Source organism: Elephantulus edwardii, unplaced genomic scaffold, assembly GCF_000299155.1.
Source record: "Elephantulus edwardii isolate Elephantulus edwardi_28Jun2011 unplaced genomic scaffold, EleEdw1.0 scaffold00025, whole genome shotgun sequence".
In the NCBI taxonomy this organism is placed as follows: Eukaryota; Metazoa; Chordata; class Mammalia; order Macroscelidea; family Macroscelididae; genus Elephantulus; species Elephantulus edwardii.
In genome coordinates this window covers 7,524,611-7,533,085 of record NW_006399775.1, presented here as the reverse complement: position 1 = coordinate 7,533,085, position 8,475 = coordinate 7,524,611, and positions in this window count along the sequence as shown.

Below are 8,475 nucleotides of genomic sequence, written 5' to 3'. Positions count from 1 at the left end.
ATCCAGGAGCCTGGGCACTATGAGGAGAACTGTGGAGTCAGGATTGGTGGAAGATCTAGCAACAAACTTCATTATGCAGATGTCACACCCTGATTGCTGAAACTGAGGAGGACCTGAAGCACTTGCTGCAGAGGGTCAAGGAGTGCAGCCTTCCTTGACACTAGCACTCAAAATATCAAAATTTGTGTCTCTTTGGAAAAATTTGCTGTTGAGGATTTACTTCCAAATTGCTAAATTGCTTCCAAATTGCTAGAGCAATGATGTTAGCTTAAAGACCAAGGTGCCCTTTATTTAAGTAATGATCTCTTTTTTTATTAATACTTGGTGTTAATCTGAAAATTAGACAATAAGAAAGACAGAGGAAGATTATGCCTTTCAGTTAAGTTTTGGAGGAGAGTACTGACTATATCATAGATGACTTAAGGAACAAATGTGTATGTCATGGAGACAGTGCAACCAGGTTGCTCCTTGGAAGCAAGAGGGTGATGTGTCATCTCACATTTGGAGTATGTTGTTAGAATGGGCCATTGTATTTGAAAAGTGCAGGATCAATGTGGAAAACAAAGACTCTCAGCAAAATGGATTGATACAGTAACTGTAATAGCTCAAGAATTCAGGAGATGGTGATAATGGCATAAGATAGGGTAGAGTTTGTTGTTATTGTTGTGTACCGTACAGTCAGAATCTACCCTTAGCTGACCCTTCCGTAGTTTTTCAGAAGCAGTTAATTGTGCTGGAAGAGATTGCCCATCCTTCTCCTGCAGAGTAGCTGGTGATCTTGAACCATATGCCTTTGGGATTTCAGTGCAGATTCTTACCACTAGGCCACCAAAGTTCTCCAGGGTAGAGTTTATAGATCTGTTTTTCTTAGGGTCATTATGAGTCATGCACATAATTATAACTGTAGGTCACTGGAGCAATTGCAAAAGCTCATTAAAAATGCAGACGGAAGGAGAGAAAAATTGATGCTAATAGAGAATCTGCAACTTGCTCTTGAGCATAAAGAAGCTAAGGCAAAAAGTTCAACAGGCAGCTTGAGAAGACAAGTGTCATACTGAAATATGCAAATTCCCAGGATTGGAAAATCAGAAAGAAAGAATATGTGTAGCATTTCTCTAACTGAAAAAAACTCAAGAGAAAATTCAAACCTTGAGTTATAATACTAAAGAATTTGAAGGCAAAAAATGTTGAACGTTATAGGAAGTATTAAAAAAAGATGGAAGAAATATACAGAGTCAATGTGTCAAAAAGGACTGATCAATAATGAACCATTTCTTTTCTTTTACTATTATTAATATTAATTTTAATGAAAATTTACAGGGATTTTGTATTTCCATTCATACAGTGTTGCACTTTTCTCCCTGCCTACCCCTCCTCTCCAGTTCGTTCTTCTCTTTGAGAAGTAAAAGAAAAATTCTTTCATTGTTTTACAATCCCTCCCACCAAGTCCACTCCAAGTCCACTATGTAGCCTTCATTCTGGACCCATGTCATGACAATAATACCTAATCATATATACATTTTAAACAGTTCTTTCTTGTCTGTTTCAATGCAGTATACATAATTTATCCCATCATTCTCAGTCTCACCCCCAATCCTATGTCAGTCCGTTTTACAACAGTGGCACTATGCAATATTTGTCCTTTTGTGACTTAGATATTTCACTTAGCATAATGTCCTCCTGGGTCATCAATTTTATATAATATTTCATGAGTTCTCTGTTTTTCAATGCAGTGTAGTATTCCATTGTGTAAATATACCACAGCTTTCTATCCACTCAGTTGTTGATGGGCACTCAGGTTGTTTCCAATTCTTTGCTATTGTGAACAAAGCCACAATAAACACGGGTGTGCATATATTTGCTTGAATGGCAGTTATGGTCTCTTTTGGGTATAGTCCCAGTAGTGGAATTGCTGGGTCAAATGGTATTTCTATTTGCAACTTTGTGAGGAAGTGCCATACTGCCTTCTATAGAGGATGCACCATTTTACACTCCCACCAACAGTGAATAAAGGTTCCAGTTTCTCCACAACCTCACCAGTATTTGTTGTTTGCAACAATGAACCCTTTCAAGAAATAGAGCAAGAACTATTGTTACTAAAAGGAAAGCACAAGCTGTACTGAAGCCATTGGCATAAAACAAGGCACCAGAATTGAATTAATTACCAATTGAGATATTTTCATCAACAGATTTAAACCTCATGTTGTTCACTAGTGTATGCCAACACATTAGGAAGACAGCTACCTGACCAACCTGGACAGCTGACTTTAAGAGATCCATATTGATTCCCATTTCAATAAAGGTTCTAAGTAAAATGCAGAAATGATGAAAAAAATCCTTAATATATATATTCTAGTATAATCTTGCTGAATATAAATTTTTAAATATCTGAAATACTGTATGGATAGAAAACTTCTAGAAATCCCAGGGGTAGTCAGGGGTATTCCAGGACTGTGGAACAAAAGATGTTATAGTCCAAGTTACATAGTTGTTAGGTGAAAGCAGAAAATACTTGAAAGATGGTTACTTGTATTTTATTGACTGTGCAAAGACATTTGACTATGTGCATCATAATAAATTAAGGATAGAGCTCTGGTGTCATAGCAGTAAGAAGCTGCACTGTGATCCCAAAGTCATGTGGTTCAAATCCACCAGTTGCTCCATGAAAGAAGGATGGACAATCTCCTCTCATGAGATTTACTGTCTCTGAACACCCCCTGGAGGGTCAGCTATGGGTCAGTTCTGACTCGGTGATAAACAACAAGAACAATATTGAGAGGAATGGGCATTCCAGAACATCTAATTGTGTTCAAGTGAAAGATAGATATAGACCAAGACAGTCTCTAAACAGAACCCGAGGACATTTGGTTCAAAATCCAGAAAGATATGTGTCACAGTTATATGTTTTCAATATACCTGTTCAATATATATGCTGAGCAAATAATTTGAGAAACTGGAATAGATGAAGAAGAAAGTGGCATTGGGATTGGAGAAGACTCATCCACAACCTATAATATACAGATGTCAGACCCTGCTTGCAGAAAAGGAAAAAGATTTTAAACACTTAGTGGGGAAGATTAAGGATTACAAGCCTTCAAATTGATAGACACCTCAAAATCAAGAAAATTAAAAGGTCTTCATTACTAAGCCAATAGTCAACATTGTGAAAGGTGAAGAAAATATTGAACTTGTCAATGATTTCGATTTAGTTGACTCCGTAATCAATATTCAATGTAGTAACAGTCAAGAAATCAAAAGACATGATCATTTGAAATAAAATTACCTACTAATAAGGACTATTTTAAAGTGTTAAACAGAATTTTCTTTTAAAGACTTAAGATGTGCCTGCCATGTTATTTTCAATTGCTTTTTTATGCATGTGACATTTGCTCAAGTCATGGCCTTTTAAATCACTTGCTATGTGTCATCCTCAAAGAATAAAGATAATAGAAAAACAATTGATGCCTTTGAGCTGCAGTTTTGGAGAAGAGTACTGAATATGCCATGGACGGGTTAAAGAACAAACAGGTATGTCTTAGGAAAAGTGCATCCAGAATGCTCCTTGGAGGTAAGTATGGTGAAGTTTCATTTCACATACATTGGCATGTTGCTAAGAGAAGCTTTCCTTGGAAAAGGACATTGTGCTTGGAAAGGTATAGCGTAAGCACAAGAAAGGAAGACCCTAAATGAGATAGACTGACAGAGTGGCTGCAATAATGGTTCCAAGAGGATCAGAGATGATGATCACACAGGATAGGACAGGTTCAGATCTATTGGTCATAGAAGCACTTGCTATAAGCTGTATTTGATCCAATAGCACCTAACAACAAAAATTTGAGCAATAAACAAAGAAGATCAGCAAAGAATATCTTTGAATTTGGTGTTTGATTAAGAGGATTGAATATACCATGGACTGCAAAAGGAATAAGCAAATCTGTTTAGAGTAAGTGCAACCAAGATCCTTAGAGGCACATTTGTTGACACATTAATTTGGGCACGTTCTCAGAAGGCACCAGCCCTCGGAAAAGACATTATATCAGAAAATGCAGATGATCAATAGAAGAAAAGAACATGAGATGGATTGGCTCAGTAACTATAATAGTGAGCTTGAACATGGCAGAGATTCTGAGATTAGTAAAAGATAGGGAGCGGGTTCCCATTTGTTATTCATAAAGACACTATGAGGTCTGTCCTACTTTATGGACTTCTGGTTTTATCATTTGTAAGGAGTTGGGCTGCTTAATCAATGGTGGTACCTCTGTCATAGTTTGAATTCACTAGCAATTCTTAATGAGAAACATGGGCAATATTCTCTTGTGAGATTTCTTGTTGTATATCATTGAGTCATAACCAACCCATAGCCTGACCCTCCAGCAGGGTTTCAGAGGCATTAAATGACACAGAAGAAGATTGCCAATCTTTCTCCCATGAAGCAGCTAGTGAATTTGAACTACATACATTGGATTGTATTTTATTGTACATTGTACTGCATTGGCAGTACAATTAGGAAAATTGGAGGGTCAGCTATGAATTGGTTCAAACTCAACGACAATCAGTTGAGTTGAATTTGACATTTTAGACTAAACAATTAAACAACTTAAAATGGAAAGTTCACATCCATTTCATGACTTATCCATAATAAAAAGTAGGATATTGATCTTTATGGGTGCCATTTATTATTCTAAAATTTCAAATATCCCTAGATTGCTGCTTAATACTTTATGTGTTTAGAATACTTAATGAATGTTTACAGCTATTTCATCTTATTTTAATCCTGCCATACCAGCAAATAAAATCCCACACTTTATTCCACCCAGGCCATTAAAGTTCATTCTACTTTGAAGAGGCACTCTTCCCCTGTTTTATTTTAGTGCCTTCCAACCTGATGCTAAACAGCTTAATGTTATGCAAATAACTTAGTGCCATTTGACAGTTAGAAAGCAAGTCTGAAAACATGCACATATATGATTTATTTTGTTTTAAAAAGGAAACATCTATTTGGTTAGAAAGTTAAAAGTATCAGTAGTAAATCTTTTATTACGTGTATTAGTTTTTTTCCTGATATTAAAATTAATATAAATATATTTCCATGTGCCAAAGAAAGAAAATGTCGATTATTTTTAATAGTCAGTAAGAAATGATACTGCTAAACCATAGACAGTGCTTCTCTTGTAGTTCGAATCCATCAACAATTACAGGGGGGCGGAGCAGGGGGGTAATGGGCATCTCGTTCCAGGTGATTTATAGCCTCTAAAACTCAATGGAGGATCAGTTATGAATAGTTTTCAATCTCAACGGCAATGGGTTATTTGGTTTTTAAAATATTTTAAAGTTTTTATATTACTCTAATTTATTAACAAAGTTTGAATACATTGTTTTTCATAAAAGATCCTTCCCATTACCTTCACCCCAGAAACCCATCGAATTGTGCTACACCTTATTCTGCCATCCTCACCCCTCTATTTCCACTCTCCCTCCTACCTTGGATTCTCATACTCATTCTAAAATAATGGTTTTCTACAGTATTTGTCCTTGTGGGACTAGATTCACTCATCATAATGCTCTCCAGTCCCTCCCAAGTTAGGGAGTAATTTAAAAGATGATTGCTCCTGCATGATGTGTAGTATTCTATTGTGTGAATGTACCACAATTTCTCAGTGCATTTGTTTGCAGATGGACATCTGATCTGTTTCCATGTTCTTGCAAAGGTGAATAACGTTGTTTGAACCTCAGTTCTTATTTTATTGTGGGTATATTCCAAGCAATGGAATAGCTGTTTCATATGGAATTTCTATGTTCAGTTTTGGAAGCACCAAACTGCCTTCCAGAGTGCTTGTACCATTATATAATGCCACAAAAAATGTAAAAGGGTCACTATCTCACCAGATCCTCTCCAACATTTATTACTTGCTGTCCTGTTAAACTTTGCCACTACTACAGGAGTAAGATGATATCTCATTGCGGTTTTGATTTGCATCTCTCTTATTGCCAGTGATTTGGAACATTTCTTTATACATCTGTTGGCCATTTGAATATCTTCCTCTGTGAAAATTCTTTCCATCTCTTTTGCACATTTTGTAATTGGGTTATCAGACTTTTTCTTGTGGAGACCCAGGAGTATTATATAAAATTTTGTTAAGAGACTCCTGTCTGAAATGGTATTGCCAAATGTTTGTTCCCACTCAGTAGTTTTTCTTTTCACCTTGTTGGAAAAAGTTTTTGATGAACACAGGGGTTTAATCTTTAGCAGATCCCATACATTAATATTATCCTCTTCAGATTGTACGTTTCCAGCTGTATTTAGCAGTCTCTTTATACTGTAGACTAGGGCTTTTAAGCTTCATCCCAGTATGTCTCTTAGGAACTTAATGGTTTTGGTCTTTACTCCCAAGTCTGTTATACACCTTGAGGTATTTTTGTGTGTGTGGAATGAGATGTGGACCCTTCTTCAGCTTTCTGCAGGTAGCAATCCAGTTTGCTAGCAACATTTGTTGAAGAGGTTGTCATTTCCCAATTTGATAGGTTTTATTTCTTTGTACAATATCAGATGACCATAGAAAGATAGGCCTATTTTTGGGTCTCAATTCTGTTCCACTGATTTTTGTGCTTGTTATTGTACCAGCCCCATGCTGTTTTGGTTACTACTGCTGTGTAGTAGATTTTGAGGTCAGGAAGTGCTGTACTTTCCACTTCATTTTTGTTTCTCAGAAGTGTTTTGCTTATTCAGGGTTTCTTTCCTCTCCAAATAAACTTAACTATTTATCTTTAAAACTCCTTGAAAAATGAATTTGCTATCTGGATTGGGATTACATTGAATATGTAGATTGCTTTTGGTAGGATTGTCATTTCACAATATTTAGTCTGCCTATCCATGAAAAGAAATTTCCCCATTTCTTTAGGTCTTTTATTGTATCTTGCAGAAATGTTCTATACTTTTCTTTGTAAAGGTATTTTTTATCTCCAGTTAGGTTCATTCCAAAGTATCTCAATTTGTGCTTGCCTATTGTAAATGATATTGCGTTCTTTGTTTCCTTTTCTGAGTTCTCTTTGTTACTGTAGAGGAATCCCACTGATTTTTTAATATTGATCTTACATCCTTCCAATCTACTAATTTGGTCTACTAGCTCTAAGAGGTTTTTTGTTGAGTCTTTGGGGTGTTTTATGTACACTATCATATCATCCCCATATAGCAATAATTTGACCATCTCTTTGCTGGTCTGGATGCCTTTTATTTCCTTCTCTTGTTGTGTTTTCCTAAAAAAGCACTTCTAGGACAATATTGAATAGAAGTGGTGACAGTGGACATCCTTTTCTGCCCTCTGTTCACAAAGAAAATATTTTTAAGTCTTTCTTCATTGAGAATGTTCGGCCCTTTTGGTTATCTGACTCCAGCTCCTTGCACATTTCATTGTAATATTTTGCTTTCCCTTCCAGCACTGACTTTTGAAATCTTCTGTTCAGCTCTTTAGTATCTTGAATTCTTCTTTCAACTTAGTCTTCTTGGCACTCTAGTGCAATATTCAGAGTCTCTTCTGACAATTGTTTTGGTCTTTTCTTCCTCCTCTGTCTTTGTAGTGACTTTTTGCACTCTTCCTATCCTCCCACACTCATCTGGTCTTCGCTCACTGGTGTTCAAAATCTCAAACCTGTTCCTGAGATGGTTCTAAAATTCAGGTGGGATAGACTCAAGGTCATATTTTGGCTCCCATGGATTCGATTTAATTTTCCTTAGCTTCAGCTTGATCTTGCATATGAGTAGTTGGTGGTCTGTTCTACAATCAGCACCTGGGCTAGTTTTCATAGTTGATATTGAGCTTCTCCAGTGTTTTTTTCCCTGCGGATGTCATCAATCTGATTCCTATGCATACCATCAGGTGAATAAATTCAAACTTTGAATTGCTATAATTAAGGATGTTTAGGCAGAATAGTAAATGATGCAGGATGTATTAAAAGAAGATGGAAAGAATATACTGAGTCACTGTATCAAAAGGAACTGACACACACGAAAGAATTTCATGAAACAACATATGAGAAAGAGTATATGGTGATGAAGGAAGAGGTTCAATTGCTTTGGAGGTTGTTGTTGTTGTTGTTGTTGTTGTTGTTATGTGCCATCCAATCGCCTGTGACTCATAGCGACCCTATGTACAACAGCCCTAAACTCTGCTCTGTCCTGTGCCAATCGCACTATCTCCGACATTCCCATCCCGATTACCCAGCCACTGAATCAATCCACCTCATAGTGGTCCTTCCCCTCCTGTGCTGTCCCTCCACCCTACCAAGCATGATGTCTTTCTCCAAGGACCGGTCTCTCCTTAGAATATGTCAAAAGTATGTTAGATGGAACCTCAGAATCCTTGCCTCCAAGGAGCCACCCGATTTAACCCTTTCCAGGATGAATCTGTTTGTTTTCCTAGCAGTCCATGGTACTCTCAATACTCTTCTCCAGCACCACAGCTCAAAGGCATCAATTCT